Source organism: Heliangelus exortis, chromosome 11 (genome assembly GCF_036169615.1).
Source record: "Heliangelus exortis chromosome 11, bHelExo1.hap1, whole genome shotgun sequence".
NCBI lineage: Eukaryota > Metazoa > Chordata > Aves > Apodiformes > Trochilidae > Heliangelus > Heliangelus exortis.
The window spans coordinates 18581768-18599834 of record NC_092432.1 but is presented as its reverse complement, the minus strand read 5'-3'; the positions used below and the strand labels follow the sequence as shown (position 1 = coordinate 18599834).

Genomic DNA, 18067 nt, shown 5'->3' with positions numbered 1-18067 from the left:
AATGTCCTTAATTTCCTCAGGCAGTGATTCTTTTGGGAGGCTGAATTTTTTGATTCTTAAAACAGGTCTTTTATCAAAGAGTAATTTCCTTTTCTCCTTTCATAATACCCAGCTCTGCACAGTTCTGCCCATCCATCCACAGATCTCAAAGCAGAGCAATTTTTGCCTTCTCCTATTTGTTCCTTCTTGGATTGTCTCCCTTTTTGGGGTGTCCAAACTGTTTTCTTATCTGTCCTTCCTCCTAGCCCAAAAGTATGAAAATGAAGAAAAAGCTAAATCATTACAGCTGCTGGGTTTGCCCCATAACAAGCTTTAAAAAAACACCTAAACAGCTCACAATAGGATAGACAATAGTCAGCCTCTTGTGAGGCTGACTTCTGCTGGTGGTAGGAAAAGTTTGCAACTATAGGAATATTTTATGACCAGTACCTTTAGACTATGATGTTTAGTTCTCTCTCTGAATGTTGTAAATTCTTAAGCTTTTCCATAATAAGTCAGTTTGATTCCATGAAATGTGCCTTGTGCTCATGGTAAAAAACTTCAAGACAGGATCTTTTTTTCCACCTGCACTTTGAATGAGATGTAGTGTCAGGATTTTGAGCCCTTTGCAGAATTACTTAGCTTTGTCTGAACTGTAAGGGGAATTATTTCTATTCAAGTTTATAATTAGCCGAGTCCATGCAAGACTTTTTCTCACACACACACACAATTAATTATCTTTTCTATACTTACTGAGCCACGTTGCTGTGCAGCAGGTAATGATAACTGGTTTTCTGTCCCACATGGTTTCTTTCATCTGTGAGTGGGAGGAATCTTACTCTCTGGCTCAAGACAGATAGTTTTAAAGCAGCTAACTTTAGACCAGTAGTTGATATTCCTCTTAGCTAATTTAAAGCTACCTCAGATGTGGCCACAGTGCACTGCATCTTGCAGCCATTGAGCTGGTAAGATTCTACCAAAGAGTAACACAGCTGGCATTTAGAAGAAGAGTGCTCTCCTGTAATTGTCCCCCAGAGTAATTGTTTAGAAGTTGCTTAATGAAGTATTGCATTGTTTCACTGTTAATTGTCTCAGCAGACCATCATCTGTACATCTCCTGGTATCAGGCTAACCTAGTATGGTTGAAGAGAAATGGGACCAAGCTGGTGGATGTTACCATACATCCATGAGCTAGAGATGATGAGCTAGAGAATGTTTAATTGCCAAGCCCATCATGGGGTGGTTTATAACTTGATTGCTTAACTCACAAAGGGGAAGTAGGCATGGGGCATGCATCAGTTGTCTTAGTCTCATCTGGGCTCCAAATGTGAACAGCCAGATTCAGCTTGATATGATTAAGAATAGCAGAGATGTTTTTGTCTAGACTGCAGGCTCTCTGGGATAGGAACCAGGTTCTCTATTATTTGTCTATCAAGTACTTTTTGGGTGGTGTCCCTGAGCATCTAGTGTAAATAATGACTTGGAGATGATGAAAACCAACTCAGCATAAATCTGTGCATTGTGACCAAACCATTGCAGTTTACTGGGAGGGTTTTGCAAGCCAAGATCACTGTACTGGCACACCATGCAAATTCACTATGTGTTGTTTCCTTCCTCCTCTTCCTGGCATTCATAGTCAGATCCACTCAGAGTGTGGCTGTGGGGCTTCTTTCTTATCCCTCAGGTAAGTCAGGGCATCCCTCAAGTGGTTCCTACTTCTAAGTATCTCAAATTCCACTGTCACAGTTTCTTACAGCCTGCTAGCCAGAGGAAAAATTCTGTCTCTATTATCTAAACCCCAAATAACATCATCTATTGAGTATACTCTGATGGTGCTTCCTCCAGTTTGGCAGGCACTCCACAGAAAGAAACCCACAACAGTTTCAGTCATTTCCTTCTACATCCTCTCTGATACTTTCCCTTGCTTAGATGCCTACAGAAAACATGGCAGTGAGTAGCCCATAGGGGTGCTGTCGAGGTGATGATATTCTCAGTTTCCAAGTGATTCTTGTGTTTCCATTTCCAATTGGCTGTCAGAGTACTTACTTTTGGGATGCAAATTATCTGTGTTTACAGTGCTAGAGGTTCTACACCGAGCACAGACAGGGCCTGGTTAAACCAAATTCAACCCAGTGTGTGTGCATTGGAGGGGTATGTGTTACACAGTGATAGAGAAGTACAAGTAGTGTTAACCCTTTTGTAAACTTTCAGAAAGATTCTGTTCTACATGACAGAGAAGACTTGTTAGATTTATTTAGAGGCAGTCTAAAAAGTTAATGGGAATCAGGCTGGTCAGCCCTGCTTGCTGACAAAGTCAAATCAGTCTTCCCTAATCTACCACAATAGCACAGTAAAGAAGAGCATAATTCTTAAGTGTCAGTTAGGTAATTAATATACTGTCAAACCATGGTAATAGTTACTATTTATGTGGTGGCATGAGGCAGAAACAGCCTCTGCAGCTGATGCACATTACACACATCCCACAAAATATGAAGTACTACGCTCTCCAGGATTTCTGTACCTGAGCATGCTCAGTTGCTCGTAGCTTTTCATCAGTTACTTGGCCTCTTTGGATTTTTGTAGTTTCAGTATTAAAAAGCCCTGTTAGTTTTGCTTGCTGGATTTTCTGAAGTGCCAACAGTCAGGGCGTGCCACCAAAGCTGAAAAAGTTCTTTACATTTTTACATGACTTCTTTACAACACTTTTGTATCTTCTGGACTCTTCTTTTGTTACATCAGTGAGTACAAAAAATTCACTGTAGCACTGGGAGCAAGTCCCACCTGTGCTAAGTGCACATCTGCTCCATACTGGTTTACTGCTTTCACCACCTGCATCCATGTTACAGAGGAACATCTGGATGCTATTACAATTATAAAAGGTGCAGGTTTTATTCTCAGTACAGGACTGGACTCTGATTTCACAACCTTCCTCGAAGAGTGAAGCTCAAGTAAATACATCCTGTCCCATTTATAATCAACATACACTTAACATCAATAAAACATAATGGATCTTTATGTTAATTATATCTTCATCATCATCAAACATAATTGAGGTAGTATTAATAATCTCTGTTGCTAAAGACTGAAGGCTATGAATTCAGCCTTCATCATCTGGGAGAGAATTGTGCTCTTTATGCCCTTTTCTTTTTCTCATGTAGAGCAAATTTGTTGCTGGTTTCTTTGTCTCATAGAGAGAGGAGAGATGGAAGGCATAAAGCTAACTAGTTCTTGCAAACTTGAGTTCTGTAACACAGAATTAGACACTATTTATAATCCTTCATAATTGTTTATATAATCTATTCCTACTACCCCATCCAACAAACAGTAGGAAAATGTCCACTGTAGTTGGTTTGCAGATGAAGCTGAGCATTTGTGTGTGCAGTGAAATACAGATCCATTCCATGATCATGGCCAGGTAAGGGAACAGACTGCAAGATGAATATGTGAAAGGGGACATGGAATGGGAAATGGAGAAGGCAAAAGTGATTTAACAAATTCCAACTGGGAACGAGTCCGAAGCTGTACCTGCTGCATGTGCTTCCTGCCTCTTTATGGCAGTATTTTAGAAATGTGAGAGACTGTTACTTTGCCAGAATGGACAAGGAAGCATAAATGTAACCACAACGTGAAATCCTTCAGGCATTTTAGCTCTTTTACAAATGTGTTCACACCATTTTATCAGTCAGGCATTGCTAACCAGGTGTGACCATTTCCTCCTTTCTCTGTTTCCTCCTGGTATGATGAAACTCAGATTTTTTTACTTCTGGCTGTGGTTATTTCAATGCATAGAAGAGACACAAGCAGTTTGTGCATTACAACTGTACACTTGCTGAGGACTGGATTAGTAAAACCAGTGCATTATGTGTAAGCAGAAACTGGGTTTTATATTGCTTCTTGAAACACTGTATTTCCAAAATAGTTTATGACAACACCAGGTGATTGAATCAGCAATAACCAATCTGTGATACTGTGTCACTGGAGAAAGAGGATGGTCTTGAAAGTAACATTTCCTAGTTATAAGGGTCAGATCCTGAGCTTCCAGAGGTGTCTATACTGAGGCTAGAGAGATCCATTATTGTTTGGCACTGAGCTAATTTTTATCCTCCGTAATTTTCAGTTAATGGTTTTATTTTATAAAAGATAATGGTAGTGCATATATTCTGCTTTCAAATGCATTCACCCTTCCAAACTGTTTTAGCTCTCCTACTCCTTCCAAGGTTTTATGTACCTCATCCAGCCAGTTGCCTCCCCTTCCTCTTCTGTACATATTGGTAAAGCTCTCTGCTAAGATAGGTAACTTTATGCTGTTCAGGCCTGTTGTCTTTTCCACTATTTTTTGTCTCTCAAACATTTTATCTTTACTCTTATTCCAAAACATGGACTGTGTTGCATTTGTATGGGGTGTGAAAAGGCAAATCTCTATGTAATAGACTTTATTTTTCAATTTACATCAGTTGTATATAATAAAAGATGCTACTTTTGCCTATGAACTTTGCCTTAGTTTGTGGCTTTAGTGACACTGTTTTCACCCTCATCAGGGTAAATTCTGTTTAGAGCCTCCAATAAGTGATTTCTTCTGCTGAATATCTCTCAAAAGCAGGGCAACTTCCACAGCATGACTTCATATCATCTGCCTTCCTTCTCTGCACAGATGTTCTGATTAATTCTACTACCTAAAAATTTGGCCTTCTGCTTGAACTCTGGATGTTTCCTCCTCGCAGCATCTGTCATTCCTCTGCCACCCCAAACATAGCTGCCAGTGCTCTGATCTGCTGTAGCCATAATCCTGTCTGTAGTTGGTTTTATCTTCCCATCTTTCTTAATACAGTTTCTTCCAAGATGACTTCCCAAGTTTCCCCTCCTTTAATTCATGGCTTCTTCTGAGCATTGCTATCTAGATGCTCTTGTATGCAGGACAGTGCAACCACATTGCCCATGTCCTCAAACCCACATCCTAAAATTGTCCTGGGATTGTTCAAGCCTTCTTCCTGGGCATCTTTTTGAACCTTCTTTCTTCTGGCCTGTTATCTATTCTCACACTCTTCTATGTTTGTCTTTTCCTCATTCTGTTTCTCTGGTTCATGGTTTTCCACCCATTTTTCAGAAGGTGTTTCAGCACTGATGCAAATGAAGTGATCCTAATTTACACCCTTTTCTTTCCATCTTTGTCTCAGATTTTCATTTGTGGTTTTGCATTTCTGAAGCCTCAGTATTTTTACAGTAACACCTATTGTTATGAAGCACCATCTGGGATATGACTCTAATGAAAAAAGAGATACAAAATAACTTGTTTGGAGATCCGTTGGTGAGAAACATTTGGTTAACCATATGGAAATTGCATTTCTCTAAAGTGCAGACCTAAAGCTGAAACAGTAGGGATGTCAAGACGACTCCCCAGAAAAATCTTCAGAACTCACATAATATCTCTTAAGAAGTCTCTCTTTTCCTTTTTTAATGGAGAAGTTCATTAGCAAGTTAATGAGAAATGGCACTTTAAAAATACTCTGATGTAGCTACACTGTGTTCCCATTTGCATCCTTGGTAAACTACATAACTTTGAGGAGCATTATGCCAGTGTTGATGTTTTGCATTAAGTCCAACGTAGAAATCCAAGGAGATTGTATTCTAAATAACTTCTGTTCTCTCTAAATTATATGGAGGATGTAGTGTGCATAAATATTGCTCTTTTAGATCAAGAATAGTGAAATCCAAATCAGAAGAAGTTTGAATGAATTTAAAACAAACAAAAAACCATCTTTATTGTATTATATACAAGAACTGAGTCATAGTTTGCTTTGGTAGATTTTTGGGGTAGGAAGGGATATGGGATTTGTTTGTAAATACAGTTTAATTTCACCCACAAGAGGTAGAATTATGCAATTAAACTTTAAAAAAGCGAAAAAAGAAAAAAGCAAAAAAAAAAGCTTCTGGCACAAGGATATTGCAGCACTGTAAAAAAGAGAAAGGACATTTCACACCCAGAAGTTATCCATATGGCCACTGACCACATGTTTGGTAGAGATGTGAACAATATGTCATTGGTATTTACAATTCCAGGTAGTTTTCTTGCATGCCATAAAAAGTAAATACTTAAGCAACAGTCTTTGCTGTGTAGATCTTTAATGGGTGTGGGAAATTCTCTTTATTTAGCCAGGAATGCCCATCATTTGCTGTCCTGGGAGATGTGTTGGCAACAGATGGGATCTCAAGAGCATTGTTTCACTGTTATTCTGATTGTTAAAATGCAGTTCATTTCATTCCTTTTTTTTGTTTCCTGCAGGGGTGAGAGGGACTGTGGAAAATAGGGGGGAAAGTAAAGAGAAGCTGGAGAGAAAAAGAGAAAAGAAAATGAAATTTGAAAGAAACAATGGGATGAGAATCCCAAGAGAAGAGTTGAAGAATATGGGAGAATTGAGAGCAATAAGTTTGGGTGGAGGATCCTGGCAAATATTCAGTACATACAGGGTACTGTAATGGCAAAAAGGGAAGAAATAGGAAAAACATAATGCTCTGAGTCCTGTGGTGGGGTTTTTAGGGTTTTTTTTCTCCTTTGCTTAATGTGCTGGGCATCAGTAGACACGGGATAGTGGAAAACATGCAGTGGGACCATGTTACTGCCCCTAAATGCATCAGTGCAAGACATGACACTGCCAGAATGTGGCAGATGACTTGGTCTTCTGTGCACCTGGACAGATGTGGTACCAGATGCAGGTACAGTACTATGTACAGCTTAGCAAAACAAATTTTTCATTAAAAACCTTTGATTTCATTCTTCTCTGGGAATTTTCCTTAAGGATGTTCTGGGGAGATGTTTGGAGGTTCTGTTGTTGTTCAGAATCTGGCATATTGCCCACATCTGGGTGAGGCTTTTAGCAGAACTTTAACACTTCCAAACATATGTTTCAAAAAGGAACTTTTCTGAAGTGCAATATGCACAGGTCTGACTCTATTTTTACTACAGAAGTCAAATAGATGGACATGTTGGACAAGGAAGATAATGTTTTGAACCTTACATGAGAGGAATTCAAGAGAATTAGTTTAAGAATCTTGTTAACCTCGTTCTCTTGGTTTTGCCCTTAAACCTTGTGGGGCCAGCCCTTCCCCTCTCATCTTCACAAGGCAAGTCAAGAGCAATTTTGCATCAAACAACATGAAAAGAGATAATACCTGGGCTAATATGAAGGTGACCTCACTGTTTCAAAATTATGTCAGTTGCACAGAAATTTGTGGCTGTGATTTCTCAAGAGGGGAAGTGACTTGAGGACACCCTCAACTGCAACTTGTCCTTCACTGTTGGACTGATTTTCTGGTTTTTAGACTGCAGATTACAATACAGATATGTTGGTAACTTCTCTTTTTTGCTCTTCTGAACCCATTCTCTAATTTGAATGTCTGAGATTTGAATATGGGCTTTACCAGAAGTCTGGTGTTGTTTCTCTGCTCACAGAAGGGAACTGTGTATGGCATTCCAAATGATGGACCAGTTACAGTTAAAAACATGATAAAATCATTATGCTGAACAAGCATCCACTCAGTCTTCTTGCCCAAAGGAGTGAGTCTACCTCAATCATTTCCAACAGGTTAACTATTCTTAAAGATGTTCAGTGATGAAGACACCACAGTTTTTCAAGTGATTTAGTCTGGTATAGTGTTTTACCACTAGAAGGTCTTTTTGTAATGCCCAATAGGATTTTCTGTTGCCATGATTTAAATTTATGCAGGTCAGACTCTTCCAGTCCTTTTTGTATAGCCTGTTCCATGTTTAGAGGTTGCTGCCATTCTTACCCTTCCCACCCCCATCACTTTAGAAAGTTTTTGCTGGGCTGTATGCCTCTAGTTCATTGAGTCTTTCTGTGGTCATGCTTTCAGAATCAGTGGTCAGCCTCAGTATTTTCTCTTCTCTGTCCCCAACCTTTAATTGTACTCTGTAAATGGATCTTCTTGCTTGTGCTTTGTACTTACATTTTTGGTAACAGCATGACATGGCTGACTTGTATTCAGTTTGTGATCTACAATAATCAAGAGATAATTTTCTGTTAGATTTCCATGGTGTGTCAACATTTACCTCAGCTATGCCATATTTTGACCACCATCTGAAGTAGCAGTTCCATTCTGATATTTACAACAGAGTTGTTCATTTGTTTCAAAAGCTTAAAAAGTAATGGTGAAGTATTTTTGTGGTCTGGCATATGAAATGAAAATTCATATCTGGCTCCTTTCTTGACTTTCTTGTCTTTATCTTTTGTGTCCTAAAGTCACCGGTGCTTAATGATTATAAATTAAGTTAAAATATCTGAAACAGAACCTGAGAAGAGGCTTATTAAGTACCTGAAATCTGATCATTCTCCTTAAGGGATTTTATGGTGACATCCTAAGGACTGCTGAGAACAAAGGACCACCTCTGTTTTCCAAGTGCTTTAAACAGGCCACAATGATTAACCTAGTCTGTCTCATCCTAATTTTCTCAACTGATTGCTGCTGGGTATTGTTTTTTGATCCTTATAGGTTAGACCCAAATAGTTTTGAAACAGGTGCTCAGGAATGGATAATTCTGAGAGGGAGACTTGATGGAACCACCTCCCCCAGCTTGTACAGTCACAGTGTACAAAAAATCCTCGTTCCCTATGGCAGGGTTTTTAACTCCTTGTTTCTTTTCCAATTGTCCATCTTAAACTGCTCAGCAACTTTTGCACTGTGTAGACACGTGGCTTCCCTTTAGTAGCTACTGCCTTACTTTATTGCTTGATTTTCAGCTGTACAACAACTTTTTTTGTGTCTGTACTGGAAAGTGGGTAAGAAAGCATGCATAAATCAGATTTTAATGCACAAGTTTGGCTGGCAGACCTGTGCTGAGTTACTGAAGTTGTGTGCACTTGAGGGTAGCAATTTAGCAACCTGCTTGCAGTCAAATTTGGGGAATGTGAAGCTAAAGCAGAGATAATTACCTACCTGGTGATTGAGGTCACCTTTTTTTGTAACAGCAAGATAGTTCTGGCAGCTCTTGAGACTGTATGAGCTCAGCTAAAGCCAGTGCAGATATTGAATGTAAGAGAAGAGCTGCAGAAGTCCAAGATATTCTGTATTAGCTGAATGTATCCTGATCTTATCACTATCTATGAATGATCTGTGAGTAGTAATGAATATCATGGATGTTTATCATGGCAAGGCTGTGGGGTGGGCATGTGAAGGGCTAACCCAGCAAGTAGAGAACATGAACTAACTTTTCTCTGAATACACAAGGAAGGCTTCCATCACTGTGGATGGAAAAGCCTGTGGAATTCTTGTATCACTAAACAATAAACATAACAGTATACCTAATGCTCCCAGTCTCTTCCTATTCAGCTCCTGACAAAAATAAAACAAGGAATGAGCTCTCTGACTGACCTGCTATGACTCAGTTTGAGTCATTTCACTTCTCTTTATCTTTGCTTTTCCCAACCACTTGCTCATCATATCCATTAAATTTTAAGTTTTTAAAACAGGAACTTTCTCTTCCTGTGCATATTTATCTTGTGCCTAACAAGGTTGGAGGCCTCTTGGTGATACCAGAATACAAATAACAATAGCAGGAGCAGCAGAAGCAAAACAAAGTAGGTGGTTTAACCTTTGATGATCCTTTCCTCAGACATCTCTAGATACTTTAATACAGTCACTTATCCATTTGTTTGTTCTTCTCTCTGTGGGGGCTTTGGGTTGGCATATTGTCACACTACAATGTCAAGCCATTAGCAGTCTGTGCATTGGTTGCCTATTTCAGTCAATGATCATTTTTTATTCCATGTAATTGCCTTTGGTTTGCAGTTGTTATTTTAAAGGTGACCCCTAGCCCTGCTCAGGGAAACAAATAATGGTCTGAGAATATTAGCAAGGGCTGGTACTGCTGCTCATCTGCACCTGCATGAAAGAAAAACTTGAAGACAAGGGTGTGGTGGTGGTGGTGGTGGGTGTATTTTTTTTTCTCCTGCTCTTCCCCCCACCCTTCTCCAGCTGGTTCTTCATCCTGCTTCTCTCTGCATTTCAGTTTCTCCTCTACTCATTTCTTGTGCAGAATTTGAGGTTTCTCAATACACATTCCCTGCCCCCGGCCTGCACCCTCCCCACGGACCCAGCTTCCTCTCACACATTCCACACTGGATCATACCACTCCAGAGGCAAAGTGGGCTCAGGGAAGAGTCCATCTGAAGTGTCTCTGTCCCAGGCCAGCTCCGTCATCATCCTCACCGTGCGAGAGCACTTTCACTAGTGAAAATGCAAAGATAACAGTTCTCATGGCACTGTGAATTGGAAATTCCTGAAATATTTCCAACATCAGCCAGCAGAAAAGCAGGGTGATAGAAAACAAATGGTGACAGGAAGGCAACAGGGAAATAGGAAAGGGAATTTTAGGGCTGGATAGGCCTGTGCAGAGAGAAAAAAAAAAAAAGAGAGAGAGAGAGAGAGAAAGAGGCAATAAAGCCAGCAGAGAGGGGAAAAAAAAGCAGAAAGAGATGAAAAGCTGAGAAAATGTGAGGGCAAATCAAAGAATGAACAAATGAACCATACAGGCTGTAAAATGAAAGCGAATGAAATTAAGTGCATGGAACAAATATTCGGATAGTGATCAAGGATAGAGAGCAGATGCTGAATATGAATGGGAGCCAGAAACACAACAGGGATTAAAAAAACCTGTCTGAAGATTTGGGTAAATTCTCGTGGAGTTCATAGGTGGTTTGATTTGGGAAATCAATCTGTCATTTTCATTTTAGCTTGTCCACTGGGGATCTGGTGTATCTATAGCAGATTCCTTTATTGAGGGCTGTTGCTGTTGTTTTGCTTCTTACTGGGTTTTGAGTCAGTACTAATTGGGCCTGTCATCTCTGGAGGTCTAGAATATAAGTGTTGTGACCCTTGTGGGAGAGGGTTTCTTCTGTCACTTAATGTGTTTATGTTTGAGATCTCTGTTGGAACACACGGGCACCCAAACCTGCCCCTGTCCCAGAGTGCACTCTGCTTGTGGGAAGTCTGGAGCTGCTGAGTATCACACCCTCACTCCCTCCATCCACCCTGCAGGAAAAGGATTAAGTGTGTTGATGTGTAGCTTCTGCTCTAGGAAAGGTTTGTTGTATGGCAGTTCAGAGCAGCACAACAAGCAGCAAATTAAACGTGCAGAAAGGAACCAAACCAAATATAAAAGTTTCTCCCTTATAAAGTATTAAAGACATACAATATAAAACTTCATTTACGAGCTGCTCTCAGTTACAAACCATCTCTAGATTGGCAGCAGCACCTTCACCATGCTGCTTTGAATAGAAGCTGTCTTCCTTTTGTACTGTACTTTTCCATCTGAGCTTGGAGGGAAAGTAATTTAGTTCAATAGCAGCCACCCTCATTTTGAAGCAGGCCTTGATTTAAAGCCGGAAGTAATTAAATGTAATGAAGCCCTAAGCTTCTGCACTAGGATCAGAGCCATGTTATTCACAGCCATACTTACACGTCCTTGTTGCTGATGTGTCACTAGCCTGTTTTTTTCAGTCATTGTGGGCTGTGTTTTTAATTCTTGCTGGTACAGAGGTCTGTGGTATAATATCTGTGAAGGTTAACACTAAATACAGAGGGAGGGCTTATCAGGACTGGGGCATTTGTTAGATTTCTGCTTATGATCTAAACATGGCTTTTTGTACTCTGTCTCTTTTATTGGTTTATGTAGCAGTGGACTGTCAGTTCCCCACTCTAAACAATAGCCTGTAAGTCAATAATTCCTAAATTTCCCTTTCAACAGCAAAATTAAAAATAAAGCTTGATTTTTAAAGGAACTTGCATGCTGCTGCCTATACTTTCTCCTTCCTCCCTCAGTAATTCCCTAAGATCTCTCTGGGTGCTTCCTGGCTGTTCTCTGTGTGTCCCTTGCTCAGCTTGGTATCCATATGGCTCCTTCTTCCCTTTATCTTGTTAGCACTTGGGAGCAGGGAGTTTGGAAACTTCTGAAGTCATTGGGCATCCTGCCATTGGCTTAAACAGGGGCAAGCTTTTTAACCTTGTGTTAACTCACTGGTAACAGTAACCAAACAAACCTCTTGGTGTCCATTTCAGCCTACCAAGATCCAAATATCAGATGTAATGTGTGACAGAATCCCAAAAAGAGGGTCATCAAAACAATTGAATCATTAAGGAATGCTGTGGGATCCACCCGCCAGTGTAAATAACTCCGTGACCTCAGTTTCATTATTCTTCCTCTCTGATGTCAATAACTTCCCACCATAAAAGTGTACCATGAAATGGAAGATATTTGAGAAGTCTGCCTACCAGCATGGCTCTCATGTTCAGAGGTTAATTAAAATTATTATTCAGTAACATGCACATATACATGTGTGTGTTCATATGCAGTGAGGCTGCAGACTGACTTTTATAACTGTTATTTTTAATGTTTTAGAATGTTCTATTAAGAAGAAAATCATAGAAAGTTTTTTTTTTTACTGAAAAGACTCAGGAGAGCAACCTCAGCCATCTCCCCTTTCCTTCACCCAGCAGATCTTGAACAGTCAGTCCTAGGAAGAGTCCCATTACAATTTTCCATATTGTAATAATTAATGAGGCAGAACTATACAAGTTCCACAAACTCTGATCTCCTTGCTCCTCTAAACTGATTTTGTTGATTAGTTTTCCCTAACCAGGCTAACATTTAAACATTAGGAGTTGCAACTACTAGAAAAGTACAGTTCCAATATTTTTAATGAGCAGCTTTATTAAAATTACTCTTGTTTGGTTGAGGAACTGGCTTAGCAACTTGTTATACTGGTGAGGTCACCAACATTTTCTGAGTAGCCAGTACCCTATTTTGGTGTCCAGTGTCAAACTGGGTATTTTCTTCTAAAGTGAACTATGCAAGTAGATCAGAGCTAGTTGCAACAACTTCCTTCTGACAAGACAACCCTTCCAGCTCCTGCTGGTTCCCAGGTGGGACAGCTGGAGGGTGCTATGGTGATTCCACTCAGAGCTGAACTCAGTGGAAGCTGCTTCTTTACCATGGGTACCTCTCTTCAGCTTTTGTAACTTCCAGGCCACACACTGGCCTTCCTACATGGTATTCAGAATTGATCCATGTGCTGACTTTTTTTTGCCACAAGTGCCATGATTTAATGATCCCTGCTTTTCTTCAGGTAATTATTTTTCCATGCCAATGGGTGAATATTCAGAGTGCTGTTAGTGTGGGCTGATGTGCATTCACACTGCCTGCTACACTCCAGTTTTTTTTAGCAGTCTCCTTGCTACCATCCTGCATTCCTTTACCTTATTCCTTTACCAAAACAGGCCAGTCTCCTGTAGTTCCTAGATGCATATTCTATTATTGCTCATATTTAGATCTTTGCCTCCCCCTCACCTCTTTTTTTTTTTTTTCTGGCACAGGCCATGCACTTTAAATAGACTGTATACTTTTTTTTAGAAAATATGTATAAATATATAGAGTTAATAAGGCACCCACAAAGCAAGAGCACTCTTCCTTTCTAAGTTTGGAATGATCTTGCAAACCTCATTTATTTCCCAGCAGACTTATATATCTTTTGCATACATGCTGAACAATTACATCACAATTTCCTTGAAATTACATTTCAAGGAAAGCACTCAATTGTGGCCTTATTATTTGACAGTTCTTGTTTCTTCCATCTTCCACCATTTGTAGAGATGCCTTTCCAATTCAGTAGCTCTTGAAAAATCATTGGGAGGAATAACATCAAAGCATACCTTGCATAGCAGTGGAGACCCTTGTCTTTGAGACATACTTTGCATCTCTCATAAATACAGAAAGTTATATATAGCAAATATATATAATAGCTTATCCAGTCACATCTTGCATCACCTGAATAATTTTAGGTGAAAAATGGTGTTTATTCAAAATGATGCAAATTCTTGTGAAAACGAGTTATGCTGCTCATGAAACTTAAGTGCAATATGCATCAAATTTCACAGCAGCATTTGTGATATTATATACTATTCATGATTGTCATGCTATTATTAGCTGCAGTGTGTTACACAAAGTGTTACAAATTGCTATCACAAGTTGAATTTCATGTGATAAAATCAAGCTTACCATATATAAAAACACTTCTTAAAAAATGAATGTATTGTCATATTTCACAGTTACCACGAACATCTATCTTTACTCCTCCAAACTGGGAACCAGAAATTCCCAAGTAAGGGAAAAATAAGACCCAACCAGCTCCTGTTCTCAAAGTAGCAACACAAAACATGTAGAAATACTCCTCCATATGAGCATATTTTCTCAGTTTGGAATAAAATAATCTCCCTCTCTCATAGTACACATAGAGGTCTCTGCACTTCTCGCTTTCCACGGGCTGCAAGAAACTTAGGGTCGTATTTTTTGCTGCTTTATCACAAGAAAGCACTGGGTTGCCCTGAAGTCCTTCAGGGCCCCCATTCCCCTGTTTGGGTGAGAGCTGCTGTGCAGCGGGTGCCTCGGTCAGGACTGTGGGGAGAAGGGACCCGGGAGGCTGTGCCAGGGTGGGTGATGGTGGCACCTGGTGAGCTCACACTGCTGGGCCATGGCCACAGCTTCCCCTGGCAGTGAGGGGTGGTGCTCAGCAGCCCTGGAGCTTCCAGAAGGTTCTCCCAACGCTGTGAGGGGCTGCGAGGGCCCAGCTGCAGGCCCGGCAGTGCCTGGAGGCTGGGGCTGCCCTGCTGCCCTCTCCCTCTGTGTGTGGGGCTGCAGGAGGAGGTCGGGATGGCTCCAGGCAGGCTCTGGGGGTGCTGTGGCAGCCAGGGCTGTGCCTGAGAACAGCTCCTCTCTTGTCACTTGGAGCTTCTCTTCATCCACTGCCTGCATCCAAAACTGGCCCAGGTAAAGCTGCACGTCACCTGTCCTGTGTCCTCCCTGTGCTCCAAGTGCCTGCGTCTCGCACTTGGGCCTTGTTGTGGCGCTCTAGAAGTGGGAGCTGTGGGTGGGTGAGGAACACGCTGAGGGTTAAGCCCATCCTTTGCAGTCTAACCCAAATGAAATGCAGCTCTGCTGCTCTCCTGAGGCCCATCAGGGGGTCTGGAGCACAGGTGGCCTTGAGGGGGTGGCTCTGCCATGGCAGAGCTGAGCCTCTGAGAAGGGGCCTCCACCAGGCCACACAGGTGACTGAGCTTCACCCTCAGCTTGCTGGCGGCACATGGGCAGGGGCCCCTGAGACCTGGGAGGAGACTTAAACTGGAATCTGCCTTCCAAACAGTTTGTCTTTTTCCAAAAGCAATTGTGGGAGCTACCACATCAGCACTGGTAAGAAAAGGGGTGTGTATGTAGGTTAACTGGAAAGCAGAGGATGGTTTTCTTCAACTAGGGAGTTATTATTTTTTTAAGTGCAAACAATGAAGAAGCTTTTTTCAAGAGGCCCCCCAAGGGGCTTCTCATGGTGATTCCTGAAACAGTGTACGAGGGCACAGGGGTGCTCAGAGTCAGCAGAACAGGCAGGCTGAGCAGGTGTTTGACACCTGATCAGTCACAAGGGCTGTATGAGGCAGATGGTGACAGAAGTGGCAATCTGTTCCAGCATGTTTTAAAAAACCCTGTAAATCGTGTTTTCTCCTACTGCATATGTTTTCTGAAAGGAAGATAAATCCTCTTGTACCTGAGTCTGCTTTGCCTTTTTAAAATAATATACTGAGTGGTTAAATGAGTTAATAGTAACTATATGCAACCCCACAACTGGTATTTTCAGGATGGTACAAGGCTGTCAGACCTGTTAAAAAATCTGATAATCCAATCCACTTGAAAAATTATATTAAAATCATATAAGTACATGATGCAAACATAGTTGTTTTCCCTGTTTATAGCAATCTTACAGCTGTTGCTTTGCTGGGATTAATTTGTCTCCAAGGGGTTTCAACACTATCCTCCCCAGTGCATTATGAGAGCCTGTAATGTCATGTAATCGGGGCCATATTATTTTTGTCGAAATCTCTGGGAGTGATGTAAGAGGAAAAAGGAAACCAGCTAACTCCCAACCATTTGACCAAAGGTTAAATTAGTCTTGGCCTTCTCCCAGCTGGACCTGAAGCTTTTCAGTCAGACATTTGTTCTGCCCTGCTCAAAAAAGTTTGATGTCTTTCCTTGTCTTTTTTTTTTTTTTTTTTTTTTTTTTTTGGTGTTTGTTTTTCTTTACCAATGACACATGTTTTCTTTAGTGTTATGCCCTTATTTGTGTGGAACACATCACTGGGACAACAGATGTCACCTTCTGGAAAGTCTGACCTTTGGTTCATAATTACTATAGATGCTATAGAATGCCATGAACATTAAGACTGGATTTTAAGTAGGCCATGCTACACTGTGCAAGAAATTCTGTTGTTATTGTTGTATACATTAGCTGCATGATTTCAGCCCAAGTTGGTCCAAGTTGCCCCAAGCATGGTCCTTTATAATACTGCAGAAGCTGTTTATCTGCTTGAAAGTTGCTAGAAAAATCTCACAGCAGCAATGTTTTGTAGGTGGTATAAAAGCCTCCCTGCAGACTACTCCAAACCATGTGCAATCTGAGAACCTTCCAGTAGTACAGAATAACCAGCATCTGTTATGTGTGTATCCTCATGTCTTTCTTAAGTGCAGTGATTGATGTATTCTAGTTTGGAAATTTTTTTTATTTTTATTTTTTTTTACATTTGTGTGGACACAGGCAAAAGATAACAAGGTTTCTGAGGTTCTTTAGGCTGCTCAGTAAGGATCTTGACTCAGTTGCAAAAGACTGGTGTGAAAATGATTTTTTCTACAGCATGAGCAAGCAATGTCTGAAAAGATCAGAAAGAACATTGGTGTGGCCTTTAAGAAGCCTGGTTGCTTATCACCAGGCTTTGGTGTGGAGAATGGGTTGGGCTGCCACAAGAAGAGATTTCTAACCAGGATCAGCTGGACTGAGACAGTCATGACAAGAAAAAATTATCTGGTGTGTTGAACTATGAAACAGAGTCAGAATGGGAGTGAAACAGGGAAATGTACAGGAAAAAAGGTGTGCTTGGATATTAAACCTTGATGTGAGTTCAGAGATGTTCAATATTTTGCTGAAGTTCAAACTGTTTCTTGATGCATCTGATTTGTTTGCCTTCCTGTAAACACTTTTCTGTTCATATTGAGCAGATTGCATAATCTATTTTTAAAATACTATTTTGAAAAGCTATTACAAGTCCAAATCCCATTAGGGGCTAACTCAGAGATATGTATTTTGGGTGCTTAAAGAAGAGAATCATAATAAAAAAAGCCTATTTATATACATCATAATAACAAATGTAGATATTAGGTGAGCAAACAATGATGGTCATATAAAAAAAATGATTTATAACTAATCCTGTCAAATCTTTTGTTACACTGATTAATATATGACAGTGTTCTCTGTTTCCATGATGCTTTAAAAAGCAGAAAGTGTAGAAATTATAATCTATTTAGATGATGGTGTTTTTCTTCTAGTGAAACCAACTTCTGAATGATAGATTTGGAAGGGCATACCAGCAACTCTTGTAGAAATATTAAGAAAATAATTGAGGCTCTTCCATTTGGAAATTATACACAGCTTGTACATTGATATGCTACCATCTGATTTAAGCTTCCAAATAGTCACAGGAATTGAATATGAGTCATGCACCTTTTCAGATTATTTAGGAGAAACTTTCAGTCCTTGCAAGTGAAGCTGTTTGCTAGTTCATGCATGCCAAGCAGAGATAGTTCAGACATTAATTTTCTTTTCCCTTAGCTCTGCTGGGTGGACTGTGGCCACCCCATGGGAAGGGTTTCAAAAGTGACCTTACAAAGTTGTTCTCCTTGGGAAGAAACAAGTTGAGAGTCTGACTGGGGGATGCTCTCCACCCTCAGGAAGAGCACAGTTTGTATTGCATCACTTGTTTGCACTGGCTCCAGCATATTGTTGGGCTTTGGAAGGCAGCTGAATTTTCCATAGTAGCTGGTGCCTTCTAGGAAGGTATGGAACTGTATTTGCATTGTAAAAAGAAAACATCAGGAGCTCTGAGAAAGCAGCTCGTGTGGCTGTATACAGCTTGCTCAGTATTAGGAAAAAGAGAGTACTGAGACTAATAATAAAAGAGAAGATAAAATACAGTATGGCATAAG

General features: G+C 40.4%; 1 long non-coding RNA gene across 1 annotated transcript in view; it reads left to right on the top strand.

Annotated features, from left to right (window-relative positions):
• Positions 1 to 18067, top strand: part of LOC139801156 (uncharacterized) — a 52913-nt gene that overhangs the window by 25834 nt on the left and 9012 nt on the right. The window lies entirely within an intron of this gene.